This window comes from Alligator mississippiensis, chromosome 5 (genome assembly GCF_030867095.1).
Source record: "Alligator mississippiensis isolate rAllMis1 chromosome 5, rAllMis1, whole genome shotgun sequence".
Classification (NCBI taxonomy): domain Eukaryota; kingdom Metazoa; phylum Chordata; order Crocodylia; family Alligatoridae; genus Alligator; species Alligator mississippiensis.
In genome coordinates, this window is record NC_081828.1 from 173,514,540 (window position 1) to 173,534,549 (window position 20,010).

The 20,010-nt window shown below is 42.1% G+C and overlaps 1 long non-coding RNA gene across 3 annotated transcripts in view; it reads left to right on the forward strand.

The window, feature by feature from the left end:
- LOC109285789 (uncharacterized) overlaps positions 1 to 20,010 on the forward strand; it is a 111,485-nt gene that overhangs the window by 32,656 nt on the left and 58,819 nt on the right. For all 3 annotated transcript variants that reach the window (XR_009462652.1, XR_009462651.1, XR_002093631.2), the window contains one exon: positions 6,811 to 6,867. This is a non-coding gene — a long non-coding RNA (uncharacterized LOC109285789). The remainder of the gene's footprint in view (positions 1 to 6,810; positions 6,868 to 20,010) is intronic.

Sequence of the window (20,010 nt, forward strand, 5' to 3'; positions counted from 1 at the left end):
TATATATTTTTAGGCGATGAGAGACTATCATTTTTTTTATAAAGCTTGATGTATGCTTTAAAGATTTGAAAGCAGAAAGAACATCATGAGTCAGAATAGACCTCTGGAATGGTTTCCAGTCCAAATAGTTTATTTAAATTAAATGCAGTCTCTAGGATGGGGGCAGGGAGTTAGACAGGATTTCAACTTAACTTCTTCATGTCCCAGGGAGGAGCTCTTTCCTTAACCCTATCATTACCCTTCACATCTGGATTGATGTGGACATGCAGTGAGTGTACTTCTTCAGTAATGAGAGCTGCATTTCTACTAAAAATAAGGGGAAGAAAATAAATCCCGGTCCAGAGAAACTCAAAGCAATGGCATTTGTTTTATAAAGGGGTAAAGCTGCTTTAAATTTCACTAATATAAATCTAGAGCAACATAACTTCAGCGAAATTATTCTAAAGATATACCAACATGTATATACATGTGTAAGAGGAGAATATAACCAAAATTATCTACATTTTAGGCATTCTTTTTAATTAACAGTATAGTGCCTTGACTGCATTACATCTCTGCCCTACAGATAAAACATCTTGCTTTGAGTTATACAAGATGTTATCATATTTATATGTTATTAAATATTTTAAAATTAGCTATATATAGAGGTGTTTTAGCAAAAATATCATTTTCTCCTCTTGCTCTCCTCTGCCACTAAAAAAATCAAAGCAGTCCTGTCTGGCTTTTGTTTCCAGTGAGCTCAAGGGAGCATCTACAAAGCATTGCGTGGTCTGCCTTGATGCATTGCAGCTGGCCGGAAAGTACAGTATCTCCTCAAAACTCCAAATGCTCTTCATAGGCATAGCCATTCTCCCCTCCCCCACCTCACAGACAAAAATTGTGTACAACTCTCGTCCTAATTTCAGTACTTAAGTGAAAGGATTCCATTTGATGATGCTACTTGGTTTGAAGTACAAAAAGGGAAAGAAGAACAGTAGGAAAAAGATACCTGACGGTTAGAGCAAAGCATTAGAGAGAGTAGTTGGTGAACTACAAAACAATTTAAATGAGTTGTTTCTTTAACGCCAGAGTTCAGGAGAAAAGGAGGAGGATTAACCCCAGAAAATGCCTCTAGTAGAAGCTATGCAGTTGCTGCTTAGCTGTTTTGTGAGACCTACTTTGGATATTAAGTTTCTATTTTCCTTTTCCCCTTCTAATCAGTGCAGTGCAGCATTTCAAGGATGCCAAGCCCTGCTGCATATAAAAATGGACCCAAGCACTGAAAGTCCAGAACACACCCTTTGGTCAGTATAATAACCATTTAGCTTACAGCTAAATCCACATGAGTCACAGGTTTTTTTAACCAGACCCATTAAAGAACTATATATATATAATATTGCAAGATATGAATGGCAATTGGGAAGGATAGGTTGAAACCCTGGTCTCAGTCTGGCAGGGGCATTCAGCAGTACTCTTTTATTTAAAGAAGGATATCTAACAAAGTTCCCATTTTAGAGTTAGTGGTAATTTATTCACAGTAATTACACTGTATGATTGTACGCATTGTATGTCTTGGATGATATTATCTATTTCTTTCTAAGTGAAAGCTCCTCATTGAAAGCCAAAAACACAGTGCCATAGGGACACAAGGATATGCCAGGAGATCCACAGAAAGAGAGGCAGCATGGGAAAGTGTTGAAATTTTCTACTTCAATTCTTGCTCCTTTAAAATGTGCCAAAATACTGCACAGCTTTCCTAATTACCAGATTCTGTCTGGGCTGTCCTACAGGGTGGGATGATGTGATCGGGGGGTGGCTTACATTTCCAGTATTGGCAACTCTTAAGCATTCAGAAATCATGAGTCTGGACCCTCCAAATCAGGAGATTTGCTTAAAATATCATGAAATATATGTAAAAAACCAAAGAATTTCCTTTTACTTATCCTCTGATTTTTGAAGTATTGCTTTAGTTACATTCTCAAGTGTTTTCTTGCAACTGTTAGGCCTAGCCTTTTTTTTAATGAAAGATGAGATTTGTATGTAATTGCCTGACTCTGGGAGCTAGCACTTTGAGAAAGTTTTCAAATATCATAAGACCAATGAGTAAACAAGAGATGTTGTATATGCAATAGTGTTGCCAAACAGCCAGTCAATCTGACTGGAAGATGCACTTGTTCAGATTATTTCTACTTCTAGAGGCTTGGGGAGGGGTCTTTTCAGGCCATACTGTGCTTCAGCAACTTTATCCTTTCACCACTGAACCTCTTCCTGTGTCACGAAAAATATACCAGGTAAATACTTAAGCCTTTGGTTATCAACAAATTGGAAGTTGGCTTAAAAAGCAAAGCAAAACAAAACAAACACAAAAAACCTTACTTTAAAAATATACACATCATTCCTCATTACTTTAAATCACTATTGTGAAATTAATTAAATATGTAAATTGTGTGTGTGTGTGTGTATTTGAACAGTAAAGCATAAGGTTTGACTAAATTTCCTGAGGGCAAATTCCTTTTACTTCAGCATTTGACATAGGTGGATCAGGTTTTTGTAAGATTAGCTACATAAAATTTGTACAGATCGGCTGTATAAAATGCTTCTGCACATAAGTTCCATTGATGGAAACTATGCTTGAGAATCTGTGGGAGAAGAACCCTCTCCCAGCCTCTCATCTGTACTTTATGTCAAATGCTGACTTGGTTTCTTATTCTTTGTTGCTCGGTTGTTAGTACATGAACTTCAGTTTAAAGTTACTGACACTGCCAGAGGCACAACTGGGCAGCCTGGATGGCAGCAACAGTGGCAGTGGCTGGGAGAGTGGTGGCAGCGGCTGCTATTTTTGTGCCCTCCCTGAAGTTGGTGCCCAGGTCACCCCTCTCCCCTTAGTTACATTACCAGACCTCTTGTCAGAAAGATATTAAATAAAAGTAAATTTGAACAGCTTTGGCCATTGGACATGGTGAACAACACACAACAATCCTTTTATTTCTAATGAATAATCCTGACAGTGTTCTTGTTAAAAAAAAACCTTTTTAGACATCACATACCTCATGAAAGATTTTTTTTTAAATTTAAAAAGGGATGACTTGGAATGTTTTAAAAGTCTTTTATCAGCATGGTCACAGTCTGCTTTTGACAAGATATGCTAAAAAGTAGATTTGGAAGCATACAGGAAGAGGAGAAATATAGGAAAGGAAATGCACTCAAAAGCAAATATGCCAGATCTAGAAGAGCCTGGCAAGGTCTCCTTGAAATTCCTTCATCCATGAGCATATGCTCTGGGTTGGAGAATTTACTGCTGAGCCACGTCTTAAAGTGAGGTCGGAAGAGCTATGGTCTGGCTTAGTCCCAGACAGTCAGCTATGTGGCACTGCTGCTATTGTTGCAGCAGGATTCTTTTATCATTACATCTTTCCTCCTAAACTCCATGGACAGTTTAGCTTTCAGAATTTGCCATTCATGTTTGTGAGGTCTGAAAATTAAAAAGATGGTGTGGGGGGTGGGGGAGGGAAAGCATTCTCCCACAAGAACTGAATATGGAATATTTGCAATATCCACACAAACCCAACCAAGCAAACTGGATGTTGGCAGGTTAACTGAGCACGACATCACCTACATCTTCAGAGATAACACTCTAATGTGTGGGTAGAATTTTCTCAGCAGGAGATATACAGTTCACCACAACTTGTGAAACTTGAGTATGAGACAACAAAACTATTACTTTTTGGGTACATCTGCTAGTGGTCAACCTCCAAAGCAGGACTGGCATTTCCACATTTGGCTATTTATTCTGCAGGGATTAATGATGCTTTAACATAGTAGATTCTACATTTAATATTCTATCCAGCAATGTACAATCTCACTGCAGTCTGATCCTATGAGGTGGTGCAAGTGGCTCTATTTCACTTCCACCAACACTTCACAAGGTCATTTCACTGGAGAGAGACAGAATGAAGCCAAAACAAAACCAGAATGAGGCTGCTTAGAATTCTACCCTCTAACTTTATTCACTTCAAGAGATTTTTCTGCCAAAAGTGGTAGTATGGATCAAATCAGTAGCACTTTGAATGGGTAATTGGGACATGCAGCACCCAAGGATGATGACCATGCTGGATCCAGTGAACAAGTTGTGTCTATTGCCTCTCTTCTCCATAAAAGTGGAGTGAAGCCATTGCAGTTGAGGGAGAATTCTGTGGGCACATTTCCATGAGATGTTTCAAGTGCATTAGACTAAATCTACTGTGCATTAGTGCAGGGGGGAAAGCCTGTGCTAATGCACTAATGTACAGTACATTTAGTCTAATGTGCATCAATGTCACTAAAAAGTGTTCATCTGCACTAATGCGTAGTAGTGCTGAGTAAAGCACGTTAAGATAGTACCTGTCATCATAGGCACTAAACTTAATGTGCCTGTTATAGCACAATAATGAATGTGTAGACGAGCCCTGCATCCACTTAAAAAGAAAGCTCAGTGTGCATGGCCCGTGTGGGAAACAGGCCTAGGAATTCTGGGAGAGACTGTGCCCAAGACACAGTCTCTAACAGCAGTAGTGCGGTTCCATGTCTCAGGCTGTCTGCTGATCACACAATCAGTCTTTGGTAGGAGATTAACATTACTGTTTTAAACAAGTGTGATAAAGGGGCCCCAAACCTCCTTTCAGTGGATGTACAACCCAGGGAAGGTAATGATACATGACCAGTGTCTTCAGCAGTTTTTGCTTATTTAAAATTTCATGTGCACCAATAGGGCCACATTTCTTTTGGGGGTATGTTAGACAAAATATAGACACCAGAAATATTAGCACAAGAAACATACAATGTTTAATCCATCACAGTACAAGTAGGAGCTGTTTTATCATACAGCAATGATAAAATCTGTATGATAGTCTTAATTCTATACTGAAGAGTTTTCTTTTATAAGAGAGAAAGAAATGTACTGCATTTACTCAAATCTAAGATGACTCTGAATTTAAGACAACCCACCAATAACTAGATTCTATAAATGGAAAATTAAAAAATGTATCATAATTTTCCATGCCTAGAATCTAGTTATTAGAGGGTCATCTTAAATATATCCCTCCCAGTGCTACAGCAGGGAAAGCAGTGGCAGGGTGGCAGGCAGTAGGAGGACAGGTGGTAGGGTGGCAGGCAGAGCTGGGGCTGGAGCAGCTGCCACCACTGCTGATGCTGCATGGCTGGGCTGGAACCAGTGCAACCATGTGCTCCACGCTCTAGGCTGTAGCAGGGCCAGAGCTAGAAGGTAAGCAGCAGCAGATAAGGGGGTTGGGGGGAGCAGGCATAGGCAGGGAGGCAGAGGCTGCAGGGGGCAGAAGCAGTGGGGGGTGGGACAGGCAGCAGCTCCAGTTCTGACTCCAACCCAAACCCAGGGTCAGGTCCAGAGTCAGAGCTGCAGCAACTGCCTGCCCCACCTGCAACCTTTTACTTGAGTCCAAGATAAGTGGCTTCCCCCTTCCCCATTTAAGTGGGAAACAACCCTCATCTTTGATTTGAATAAATATGGTATTTCCTGGAATACTTGCAACTGCTATAGCTATTTTAACATTCAGTCCCACCCATTTTCCTCACAGAAATGGATACTTATAAGTTAACTTATAAGTGATTTTAAAAGTGCAGTGACTATTGTGTGCCTTCTATTTAGCCAAAAAGTAAGATCAAACTTCCCATCAAACAGTCACATTTCACACATATTTTTAAAAACTAGCAAACTGCCCATCAAGAATGATGGGGTGGGGAGAGGAGGAGAGGGGCAGGTGGGGACAGAGGCCTGTGTCCGGCCCATCCCCCTGCCTCTGTCTGGGGCCAGAGCCACTCCCCGCCTCTCCCCAACTGCTTTGGGCCAAGGCTGGGGCCGCTCCCCACCTCCCCCTGCCACTTTGGGCCAGGGCCTGGGCCTTTTCCCCTCTCCCCTTGGGGGTGGGGACACTTCTGCCTCCCCCGCCGCTTTGGGCTGGGGCTGGGCCTGGGCCATTCCCTACCTCCCCCCGCCGTTTCAGGTTGGGGTTGGGGCCAGGGCCAGGGCTGGCAACCATGGTCATGGCAGCAGTTGTGACTGCGGCAGGGCACAGACAACAGTAACGCCTCCTCCTACCCTTCTCGCTCCCCTCCCTTCCCTCCTTGCTGGCTGTTGTTGGGTGGGTGGGGGGCACTGGCCTCTGGCTCCAAGAAGCAGACCCCGGGAGGGGGGGTGAGGCCAGCACTACTGGCTTCGCCCCCCCCCCCAACTCCATCCCCTCCGGTATGGTGGTGCTCTGATCCCTGCCATCCCCCTCTGCCTCCAAACTCAGTCCCCACTGTCACGGCAGCACTCCACCATCTGTCTCTGTCTGTGTAGAGCACTCTGGTTGGCTGCTGAGTGTGAATAAAGCTTTATGGACAGATAGACAGACAGACTAAGGCTTTTATAATATTAGAATTTTCCTCACAGCAACTCTCTATTTTTTAAGCACAATTCCAAATGTAATATTTTAAGGCTTGGTAAGGTCTGCAAGTTATTAACTTAATCTAAAAGAAGATCTTTGGTTTTAACCAACATGTTGATTTTGGTTTACCAATAACATGTTAATTGGCACAATTAATACTTTAATGTCTAAATGTCTATATACATAGTTCTTCAAGTGTCAATAAGAGAAAATTTCAAAGGAAAAATTGAGGTTCATGTCCTGGTTCAGATGGTGTACCATCCTTATTGAGGACTTGCATCAGCCTGGTTTGCTCTACTGTTCACCCCAGCATGTCTTACTTCCAGATGCTCTCCCTTTTCCTGATGGCTACTTACAGCTTCAGACTCCTTTCTTCTTTCTCTCCTTACAGACTCACCACTGTCCCAGTCTACACCGGGTGTATCTGGGATCCATGGTCTCGCGAAAGGTAAGGATTCTGGTTCCTTTAAGCCAGCTTTAGCTGGGCATCCCTCCTCTTGGGGTTGCCACCACTCACCCCTTCTGGGGCAGTCGTTTGTTCTCAGGCGCTCCAGGCCCTCCGGAGGACTCACTTTTGGTCTTTGCCAATGTTGGCTGGTGGGGTTTTTATTCCCTTCTCTGACGGCCAACTGGAAAACCGGCATCGGCACGCAGAGATAACGCGTGTCCATGCTGGTGTGGTCAAACGTGCTGGCTCTCCCACAGAGCGCTGTGGCCACTGCTGTTCTCCTTCTCCCATCATTGGCACAGCTTGCCTTCTGGCGGCAGACTCTCCCCCGCCGCACCTTTGATCCTCGGTAGCGTCTTGTGGTCTCCACGTCCCTCTTTGCTCTCGACACGGAGGTAAGTTTTGGTCCTTGGTGGTGTTCCTGCCACAGTGGCAAAAAGGTGTATTGTCTACAACCAAGCCTAGACACTAACATGAGTGACAGCTCACTCCATGGTGCTAGCCAGGTCATCTGCAAGCATGGTACAAGCATGAACACAGCCCCAAAGCCCAGTACAAATGATTAAGGGTTCCCAGGCCCCTTTTGATAGAGGGATCAAAACAAATTCATGTTTATAGCATACAGATCCTAGTTCTCACCAATTACTAAAACATCTTTAGGTGACATAATCTCACCAATTAGCATACCTTTCCTACCAGACAACAACACCTGTTCACCAGGTCACTGATCTTCATGTTGGTGTTCTATACTGATCTTACCAATTCATTCTTTATCTGTTGGCCTCAGAGACACCTCTAAAACTAACAAGCTACTTTTCCAGCTCTTCTGTGCAAGCCATATATTGAATGCCTAGTGTCACATTCACTGGGGCCTACTTCAGTTCATGCTCTTAGCAGGGCCTCTGTGTGATTTGCATATGCATTAATCATTGGCTGTTTTAATCCATATTCCAGTGACACCTACAATCTCCTTTTATAATCTGGCTCTTAAATTTTAGGGGTCTGATGCTGATCTTCCTTGCAGCAGCCTATTAATCCACTAATTCATCATGATATTGCTTATAGGATAGTAAATTAACTAGGTGCATGTGAGATGAACCATGCTTATATCACAATTGTGAAACATAACCAGTCCTCATCGCTTCCATAGTATAAACATCCTCCCCCCAAAGTCCTTATATTCTAATCATATGGTCTAAACATTATCAATAGGAGAACATATATATAACTGGGTATTCTGGGAGATAGTGTCAGGAAGTCCTTATACTAAGCAGATGAAATAAAGTTCCATACATCTTTGTTGCTCTTCAATCTAATGACTTATCACTTCTTCACTGAATTCCTTAGGCCAGGGGTTCTCAAACTTTGTGATACTGCGACACTGTAGAATAATATATAAATTTACTTAACCCTCCATGATTAAAGCTACTGATTCCATTAGGATTAGGTAGGAGATAAATACAACACATTTACCTGTGTATATTAAATGAAGTATATTTGTCAAAAAACACTTGATAAAATTTATCAAATTCAAAACTGTTTAACTGAAAAAACACTGTCAAATTTAAAACTGTCAATAGTTTTCAATGAGAAGGATGAGCTTGCTTGGTCCTGCTTAGTTTTTCAAACCTGGGCTTTATTTTTGAGACTGCCTGATTTTTGAGAAATATTCATTTCACTCTCCACATTTATTTTTGATCGGTATTTGCTCTTTATAGTGGCAATTGCTGAAAACCCTGATTCACACAAATAGGATGTTGCAAAAGGAAAACCTGTATTCAGTTGCACACAGTCAATTGAATTGCTGACAGATAAATATTGAGCTTCACTAACCCATACACGCCGATATTATAAAACAAAAGAGACACTTCCAATGTGGGCGAATCCAAGAACATGTGTGTTGCCACTGGGGGAGGGAAGGAGACAGAGCGTTTGCAAGTTGGGGAGGGAATAGAAGTTTGCAACCTCTTTTTAAGCTGCTTGTGACCCCCCGGGGGGTCACGACCCACAGTTTGAGAACCCCTGCCTTAGGCTATTTGGCACGTGTATGAATTCTGACATGTAAAAATTCACTAGTTAGGAATGATTTCCTGCCTTCTTCAGAGGATTAAAAAAGAACACTGTAAGTTTTTGAACGTAAGAAGAAATTCTTCACCTGTATATTGTGTATTATAGTTGTGTATATATGTTCTTAATAGAAAATGGTCACATTGTATATTTTCCCCCAAACTATCCTCCCTTTCTGGATTTAGAATTTCTTCTTATTTGAAATAATAAATACGGAAAGAGGATGGATTGTTCAATAGGTAGGGAACTAATTTGGAACTTGTGATATTCAGAGTCCATTCAAGGCTTCGATACTGACTTCCTATGTCCTTAGGCTAGTCACTTCATCTTCCCATGCCTGGATTCACTGTCTGTTCAAATGGAAAAACAGTACTTCCTTCCCTCACAGTGATGTTTTGAGGTTTAAAGATGTTGAGGTGCTCAGTTACCATAGCAATGAGGTCTGCATCTAGATATAGATATGCAAGACAGATGTACAGATATATCTCAGTCTAAGCACATTCTTCCCAAGACTGGATATTCCCAGGATTCCTCTGCAGGACCTACTCTGGTAGTGTTCCTTCTTTCTCCAATAAAGACACTCTTATTCCTCCAGTTTCCTAAGATGCACCAGTATGAACATCAGTAACTAGGATTTTCTTCCTGTAACCTTCAAGCACATCCTGTCAAAAAGATTAATCCATATGCAGTCTCCTAGAATTCACTTTTCTGCTATAGGGGAAATCTTACACCTTATGTTAGAAACAGCTGTTACGTTGAAGACTGGATCCAGGAAACAATGGGTCATTTGGGCAATACCTGCACAATATGATTCAGTTTACATCTGAAATAAAATTTTCAATATGATGTTGGGAGGGACATTTCTATTTTTTTTTTCTCAGCAGCACCACTTTGTTTTCATAAATGTGACAGTAATGCACAAAGGAACTCAGGTGAGGTGATACTGAAAGTCCTCATAGGGTCAGTGAGACAGCGAGCAGAGGAGAGGATGACTCTAGGTCAATGATGAGGATACATCCATGGAGCAATGTGAGGAGTAACACAAAGGACATGCCCCTGGTACCCAAGGAGTGGGTTGGAACAGACAGCAATTTTATTGCGTGAACCCTTCAGCCATAAGCCAAGATTTTCCCCAAATTAATTTACTCATGCTGTACCCTGTAAGACTATTTAAGAGGTGGAAAAGCGTTCCTTGCACAATAAGACATCTCCCAAGCCTTGTGTTCAGCTTATTTTAGAATGAATCCCCAGCCCCAAGGGGAGAGGGGAAATGTTATTCTCTTGCATATACCATATTACTTGTAAATAGAATATTTTTTAAAAAGCCTCACTGTAAAAATAACTAAAAGAAACCTTTTGACTGGCTAGGAACCCACATTTTATCAGGAACAATCTTAAAACCTATTATTCCCAGAAAACAATTGCAACTGTAGCAAGACTGTAGCAACACTATAAGCTTTAGCTATAAGTTACAGTTAAGCTAAAGCCAGAGCTATAACTCTGCTTTTGCTGTACTGTAAGGTGTGGCAGGCAGGGAGTAAATAGAAAAATAAATCTAAAAAGACATAATTGTTTAAGTACAGGACCACATCCTCAGATGGAGTAAACAGACTTAGTTTTGTTGCCTGCAATGGAGCTAAACCAATTGACAACAGTGTCTCTGGCCCATGCTCATTTTTAAACTCCCATTGCATTGCAGAGTATTGCTGCTTTTGAACACATGCCAAAGTGAGGTATAACATAAAGCAGAAACAGATGTCAATGACTGTAGTCAAGCTAGGGGAAAATATTATAATTGTATATATATTGTATTACAATATTACATATTGTAATATGTATGAAGCATATATATATATATATTTCATACATATTTATTTTCCAGAAATGTACACTAGGATAGATGAAGTATCAAAGACCTTGCAGCTAGAAGCCCCAGAATGGTGAGAAAGTCCCCTCTTCTGCTTGTCACAATTTGTCTTTCATTTTCACCTTCCCTGTTTAGATTACAGTACATTTACTTTGAATTGTTTTCAGCCTTCTCTGCTAAGCATTATGGGAGCCCACTCTTAAGTGATTGCAAATGTTTCTGCTGTAATCATTTCCATTAAAGACGCCAGCTGGCTCCTCCTATATAACTAGCCAATACTTCCATAGTGTGCTCCTAAAGCAATAGAAACAAAATGGTACAGCTTTCCTAAATTAATACTAATACAATTATTAAAATATGAAGTTCACATATATGATAAAATAAATGTATAAAGCTAGGACTCCTTAAAGCAGCAACACCCTGGAGCAGGAATCCATTTTCAGCAAACTGTGGTTTTGGAATGCAGACCAAAAAAAAAAAAAAAAAGAGAGCGAGGTTTCCAGAAAAAACAGAGTAACGGGCCAATCTAAGCAAAATACTTAAAGTGAGCAAAGCAAAGCAAGAGTCCGTTAACAGTTTGTAGCAAGAGACCATATTTTCTTTTCCAACCTCCTACCCAGGGAATTCTGTCTTGAGAGCAAAGAAAAAAATAGGAATAAATAGACTGCTGGGGTTGCATTGCTTAAGCAGAAAAACAGGATACCCCAAGACAGATGTAGCAGGCATCTCTGTATGGGATTTCATTCTCTACAGAATTAACACAATGCTCACTTCTGCTAAAGTTTACAAATTAAAGCAAATCATTTGCATTTTCTCTCTGCTATTTCTTATGTTGACTATGGCCTCTTTGGGATCTAACTCTGTATTTGAGTAAAATATCAGATTCCTTGGGCATTTTTTTAAAACCTGTCTTAACAAATGCAACTGCACGAGCCTATCTTTCCAGCCTTCTCCAAGTTACGGGGATAAGAAGAAAAGTGCCTGGAGGAACCTGGAGATCCTTTTTGGTGCAAGTGACATATTTAGGTAGCCTCAGACAAAGGTGTAGATCCTAGCTTTCCAAGTCCAAAAATGCTCAGCATTATCCACCCTGGTAAGTGCTCACATCTCCTTTTTACCTCTTACTTAAACACCAAAGTTCAAGAAAATTCTATTAACCTATTCACTACTCATTGCTGAACAATTCTCCTGGAGATCATATTGTCTAAGCATGGCACTTTGGCCTTCTTGTTGTGGAGTTCTCCATTGTTCTTTTAATGTGATAATCAGCCCTGTGCAGAGGATCAGTACAGAATCCAAGTACCTCTTAAACTCCATTTAATCTTAACTCAAAATGGGACCTAAATGCAACCAAGGGCCAGTTCTGGTTCATTTCATGGGGCTGACGGCTACAGAATGGTTGGAACCCCCAAGATTGGTTTTACATCAAAAAGAAGTCCTTACCCCTAAATAGTGACTGAAAAGTAAATTATTTTCTGCTAAAAAAGCTATGTAGGAAGTAACCTGAAGATTGTGATGGGATGCAGATAATGTGCTGTGGGAAAGCTGGCTATTTCTGTCCTTTGTACCATACGAAACTATCATCACTGGGGTCAGCCAGAACCAGTAGGTTAAACAGGCTGCATTGCAAAGAGAGCTCTTCATAGCAAGCATGACATTGCATAACAGAGATAGACCTAATGAATCCCACTAATAGGAAGATCCAGTAGTTACAGAGATAATGATGATGTCAGATAGTGTTACCACTTAGATATAATATTCCTACAATATCACATTCCTGGAAGTGTAAATAAAGTGACCTACAAAATAAATAATAATGAAAAAATGATTATGTGGGATTGTGATAGTCCTCTGTTTTCCTTTTACTCTAGAAATATCAGAATGACCATCAGTACAGGTTTCCATGGTTTTATGGGGGGTTTCAGAGCTTTAGGTATCTAAATACTGCGGAGCAGTGTTTTAAGTTTAATTAGCACCCTACTAAGTGCTAAAGTATATTGAGCAGGTGAATAAAAGGTAAATCACAGAAATACAAAGAATATTTTTTTATTATTTTAGTGGAACCTGCTTTTGCAGCAGGCCACATGATTACTAATGAATTTTCTTCAAAAAATCCCTGCTGCTTTTAAGCCTGTCCTAAACCTGACATTAAAAATAAATAAGAGAAGACAGAAACTGGACGTGTTCATTTTCATTGTCAGTCCACAGTAATAGGATAGAGCTCTGCACGATGACAAGAGAAAGTGTATATAGAAAGCTATAAATCACCAACATTGGTACTGAAGTGCCAGCCCCTCCAATGGTATAAACCAGCAAAGACCCAGTGAAGTCCCCTATGTTTACCTATATCAGTTAGAAACTAGCTGCAAATGAAGCCTGAACCACTTAAAGTAGAACCACACTTTGCAGTTAAAAAGAGAGGGGATTTCTAAAGGAATATCTGCATCTCTAAGGAACTCTTTTCATAAAAGAAAAATTCTTGATATACCACGGTGTGCCTGGCTCCTAATGACATATAGCCTCACTCCATGAATTAATGGCCATGTACAGTCTCTGTGTGAGAAATGTAAATATCAACACCGGAACCCCCTCCCCTCCATTTCTTGCCCATATAAGTACTGGTCACATGGTAAAGTTGGAATTTGTACAAGGCCTTTCTCATTAACCTAGAAATAAGTGCCAGCAGAAGGCTGAGGGCTGAGAGAAATGTTTTAGGTTATAAACAGAGCAGTATGGAAAGAATGACCACACTGCGGTCAGACTTAGTCTACTTTTCCCCTTGCAGCTGAAAGGTCTGCTTCAGTCTCTCCTTTTGAAAGTCTTTCCCTCAGCCACTACTTTCTGCACATTAGGTAAAAAGGCCAAGTTTCTGCTTTTTATCAGCAGAGGAAAAACACTGAGTTTCAATCTATGCTGCAGACTATGGAGACCTGTGCTGAAGTGCCTGTATTGCTTTACCACCTGGGTTATCTTGGTTGTTTCTTCGCTGCATTACTGTTCAATGGGGCCCAACTTTTTTGGGGAGGCATGCCTTAGATTAGCTCCACACCTTCCCTGAGTGCTACTCTGATCTCCTTCCTCTCCCAATCTATTGCTCTGCTTTTTGCTTCCTGTGCTTCCTGCCTGATCTACTGCTTTGCTTCCTGCTCCCTGCCCTATCTGTCACTGTGTCCTTCCCCGATCTGCCATGTGCCACATACAGAGGCTGCCCGTGCTGCTTATGGCATGTGTGCTGCAGGTTGATCACCCCTGCCTTAGGAGAGGCAACATTAAGACAAATTTTCTGGTTGGGAATGCCTGTGATACTTAGTGATGGCGTTATTCAAAGCCCATAAGAGGAGGCAAGGGGAAGGCACTCTGCTTAGCAACAAGGTCTGGAAGTACCCAACTGCAGACAGGTAGATGTGCTTGATTCAGCATAAAGCCTTAGGCAGGCACAACGTTCCAAGACAAACATGACCATTCTGCCACTCGACAAAGGAGGAGGCTGCGCTCCACCCAGTGTGAGGCTAGCCCCCGACTTCTGGTCTAGTTGGGCAGTCCTCTTCCTCCTTATTGGTGCACAAAGAATAGGTGGCTGCCTGGTTTCTGCAGAGGGCATATGTGGAGTTCTCCCATCTGGATTTAGGGGTGGCCAGATCCAACCAATAATGACTGGAGCAGATTTTTTACACACGCAGGGCCAAATCATTGGATTTTACTCAGGCAAAGATGATGAGAGCCTGGCCTGAGTGAAAACTGAATAAATGCAAAGTAAGGGGCTTGAGCTTTGGCTCAGTGCTGCTATATGAATTTGTTAATATTTTTCTGTAGGTCTTTGCTTGTAAAGGGATGTAACACAGCTGTTTCCTTGGCAAGCATCCATATTTAAATTAAAATGGCAAGCATGCAAGTTAGGAAGTCCTCCAGGCAGCTTTGAGCTGCATATTTTTGAAGGAAAGTTTTCTTTAAAGAAGAATATTTGAAACACTGGAAACTTTTACACCAGGTTCCAGTCCTTTTTTTGGAATGTGCCTCCTCCTTTCCTTGCAAGCAACTTGCAACCTATAAGAGTTGTATGGGAAGGAAATTTACATTTATGGAACTTGCTGAGTTTTTGGGGCTGTGCAAATTGACACTGTCCATGGATGCCAGCAAAGCATATTCTACAGCTTGATACATCACTTTTGCTTCCCAAGGTTTCTCTAACACCAGTGAAATCACCAAGTAATGAAGTGGATTGGTGGCTATTTAGGGTAAATATAGACAGTCAAAAAGCCTGACGTTGAATCAATTCAATCTTTGCAGGTTAGTCTAAGCTGTTTAGATTGAACCAATAAGCAAGTGAACAGACATTCATGTTAAATTCCATAAACGTAGCCACATGCCTGCAATGGCCCAGGCCAGAAGCCGAGGGGCACTAGAGCACACCTCCCATGTGGCTGGGGCAGACAGCTTGGGCCCCTGTGTGGGGAGGGGATGCAGGGGAGGTGCAAAGCATCCTGGGATGCTGGGAGACTGTGAGTTAACTTGAGTCTGGAGGGGATCTGGGACAGAAGTTCAATAAACCAATTTAACTTAAATTAGTTAAGTCTGATACTGCATCCATCCAGGTTTATCTTTAACCAGTTTTCAGCTATTTTGAAAGTGGTTTATGTGCACTGAACTTCTGTTGTGTTACAGATTTGAACTGGTTTCCAATAATTTATACCAGTTTATGTGTAATTTCAGTCCCTACCCTTATGCCTATCTGCATGGAACAAAACAGTACAGTTCAGCAATACCCTTTGCTAGCTGTGGAGGTGCTTCCTATGGAACTGGAAGCAAGACAGCTGTATGAGATTGCACATTAGCTAGCACACAATGCTGCACTAATGTGGCTAGTCTGCTTCTGGTTCTGGAGCTAGCACGAGTATATCTGGACAGTGCTGCCTTATGCTATAGATATGGCTTTTGTGTTGCTGGTGACTGTACCTTTATACAATAAATTTACAGATGGGGTAGGTTCTGGACTATTCCCTTTGGGCGTGTCTACACGAGAAGCTTACTGTGTATTAGCCTAAGAACACTTTGCAGTACCATGTCATGGCAAAAACTGTGCTAAAAGCGTACTGCACAGTGATATTAGGCTAATATGCAGTAAACATCACCAAATAAACTTGCACTGGTGCTACTGTGCAGTAACTCAAGGTACTAACTAAATGCACCGTACCTAATTAAGCAAGTACTAAACTAAATGTGCAGTTTCTAAGGCATATTAATGAATGTGTAGACAGACCCTTTGTCAGTGTAATTGTTCAATGCCATTATTTCCCTTACCTAGCAGGCAAGAAGCAGGCAAAGAAAAGTAAGGGTTAGGTAATTTCAAGTAGGAAGTAAAGAAAATCAGAAGGTCTGAAATCTTATGTGGATAACAATGGGCTGTCATGTACTGCACAATAAAAAAAAACAAATCAGAGGCAATCTTTTTTGGTCAACGAAGAAGAGTTTTGGTGTGATGCAAAGAAATGCAGCCAGTCTGATGCAATCCTTTTGTTCAGAGCTACATGTAAATATGTGCTAATATAGGCAAGAGAAAAAAAGTGAATAACACATGTTTTTCATCATTTATACTTAGGTTTGAACAGTTATGAAGGCCACCAAAAAGCAACCTTATGAAAGGCCATATGAAAGCAAACTTAATTCTGGGATCTCAATTTTTGACTGTTTGACTTTGCAACCTTAATAGTTTTATTTAACTTCAATGTCTGTTTAGGCAAATTAATCAGAAATTGGCTCTTATGAGGTTAAAAATATATATAATTAAAGGAAAAAAAGCAATCAACTTTTTTTTCTTTGACCTATCGAAAGTTTTAAGTACACATTTCAGGAGAGATTTCAGAGTCCTTAAGTACATGAAGGTAGACAGATCCCACAGTATCAGTAAGTCCAAAGTAAATAACATCAGGCTGAATAAATAAGTCGTTTACAGGATTGGCTTTTTAAGCTATCCACACAGAACTCTAACCACATAAGAGTCCAAAAAACCACTGGCACAACCACCTGTGGAGTTCCTGAAAGAACCAGATGTTGTTGCAAGGAAAAATATATTTCCTCTAGTTTGGCATCTATGCCCTGCAATTCCTTTCCAAAAACACGAGGGCTATTAGTGCAATATAGCAGGAGAACTATCATGTGCTATGCCACCACACCATGTTAAACTCTTCAACAGTAAAATAAAGACTTTTTTAAAGCAGAATTTTGTGTGTGCAACTTCATGCACAGTAATATGTCTGTGGAAAGACATGTACCATTTCATAATTTATGCATAATCATGGACATTATTTTAAATTTTTGACCAAGGATGTGGCGAAGTGGGTCTTCCCGACTAGCCACAGTGCTAGTTTACCCACTTGCCTTTGGGCACGCCACCTACCTGCCTCATCTGCCATGCCTTGTTGTTAATTAATTAGGATATTAATTAAGGCGGGAGGCTGCCCATTCTTGTCCCGATGCCAGGGGGCACTATCTGCGGCCCCGTTCCTTCCCTACACCACAGCCCAAGCCTCTCAGATGGCATCCAGATGACACAGTGCTCCTGGCCTACAGCTGGACCAAGCTTAGGCCTTGTTGTCAGGCCTCATACACACACATATTCATACCACCCTCCTCTAACTAGGGCCTCTCACACTCCACCCTGTCTTGCAGGGTCTCTTTCACGCGTCAACAACTTATGCTACCTTGCTCCCTCTTGGAGTGGGCCCCTTAGGCCATAGGCTTTAGCTAGCTCATACCTTGGGTGGCAGACGTACCATCTTTTGGGCCTCTCCCACGACCGTCCCGGGGCAGTGGCCAGCCAATTACCTGACTGGGTCTAAGCTTGCCCTGGCCCCTTCCCGGGGCAACTCTGTACACTCAGACATACTGGGCTCCCAGCCCTCTGGTTCTTCTCCCCCCGCATTGGGGTTTCTCATCTCCACCCCCTTTCTGGGGCCACCCCTCACCACGGTATTCTTAACTCATACCACAACTGGTGTTCCAGGGTCTCACGGGGACTCTATTGTGTTCTACTATAGCTCTTCTTTTCAACCCACACTCAGCCTCCCAGTGGTGGAGGGCTTACTGGGGTCAGGGCTCACCCCTATGTCTCGGACTGAGCCCCCCTTACTTGGCCTCTGGCCCAAGCTACAGCCTCAGGCATCCAAAGACATACCTTGGCCTCTCCCCTCAGATGGGGCTGCCCCCTCGCTGGGGCTCCATATTGGCTCCTTCACATGGGCTTCACACCGCCCCCAAAGCCTCCTAGCCATCCCCTACAGCTCCTGCCCTTACCTCCAGGATGTTGCATGGAGCCTTGAAGCCAGGTGATGTGACTGCCTTGCCTGCCAGCCACTAACTGCCCTGTTTATATGGGCGGCCAGAGATCTAAAATGACCATCACAATCAAGCACCTGCTGGCTGCTTGGATCCGCTCTTAAAGTGGCAGGCACCAACAGTGCCCTGCCACACACCTTTCCCCTTAATATAGTTCCTGGGGGAAGTTTCCCCTGTTGCTCCTCCAAAGCAGGCTCCCCTCAGAGCCTGTGAGAGCCCTCAAGTGGCAAGCACCCCCAAAGGTGCTCTGCCACAAAGGGCCTTAAGCTGCTATTTTCTGGGGGACAAAAAGTGACTGTAAAAGACCTTTGTAATAACCCAGTAGTGTGACAAATACTGTGAAAACTATTTCCTCTTTTGGGGAAAACTTATCCTAACTAACTGAACTGTCTCTCATTATTTTGTACTACATTTGAGTAAGTCAGTAGAGAAGAGTTTGATTTGTAGATAATGTATCCTTATCCAAAGCAGCAAGAATGAAGGAGGAAAAGTGAATGACTGATCATTATTTTGAAAAGTGAATGACTAATCATATATTTTGTTCATATAACATCTACAGGGGGGTTTCAGAAAGTAATGGCGATTTCAGAATAAAACCATTTTTTGTGAATGAATGGGAAACTACGTGGCAGTGGGGAACACCAATGGTGACACTGTTGAACACACCCATTGCTATGGTTATGTAGAAAAGTGATGTGATCCATTAAATGATCATTGCACACAAAATGGTTTTATTTTGAAATTGCCATTACTTTCTGAAACAGCTTCATATATATTATATTATAGATATACAGTAGAATAATTAAGGCAAGATGACCAGGTCAGGTTATCAGCAAGACATTCTTTGTCAGATTGGAGCCTGATAGATATACGTAAGAACATACATAGATTCATGTTCTTGCATATATCTATGCAGGTGACTGGAAGGAGGATCTTGAGCTTTTGAGTCCGGTCTCCTGCTGTATTTCACAACCATTTACCAAGGAATCTCAAAAATAGCCACTTTAAACCTTCACACACACGAAGTACAATACCTCAAAACATCACCATTGGGTAAACATGCCATGGGTAAAACAAGAGGAGACTAGGGCATTGCCAATGCCCTGCCACTGCAACAGAGAAGCAGTTGGTTAATATGTGTTCAGAAGATCCTAGGAAATGGACCATGTCCATGGCACAAAAGAAGGCAAAAACCTCCACAGTCCTTGCTAACCAGACCTAGGGGAAAAATTATTTGCCGTACCCAAATTAGGTGACCAGTATGGTTCCAAGTAGCAGAGCGAGACCTTGTAGTCTGGAACCACAGGGTTTTCTAAATGTTGGCAAAAGCATCAGTGCACCCCAGCCAAAACCTGCTAGCTTTAGCTGTGGTCAACATCCCAGTGTTTCAGAAAAAAGAAAATCCCGCCCCTTCCTCTGCAGAAGCCAGTAGCATTTATGGCCACGTCCAGACTAGTGCAGCCATGTGGTATGTGGTCCTGCAGACACGTCTTCAGTGCCACATATTGCATATTTAGTTGTTCTCTGCACTGCAATGGAGCAATGCAGAGAGTTTTTTTTACCCCTAGATATCCAGGGGTCAAAAAAACCCACGGGGAAAAAAAAGTAGTGGAGCATGTGATAGCAGTGTGCGCTGCCCAAAGCCAGGGCCTGGCTGGCTGGAGTCACACTCCGCTGCTGGCCAGGCTCTACATAGCAGGATCGCTGCTGTATCCCCACAAGGCCCCCAGGTAAGGCTACTGGGGCCATCCCAGTGTTGGGATCCCAGCCTCCTCTACCCTACCCGGGGTAACTTGCTGTGCATCAGAGTGCGCATGGCACAGGTGTTCTCCAGGACAACTAGTGGTGGCAGAAGGTGTACCACTGCTAGTTGTTCC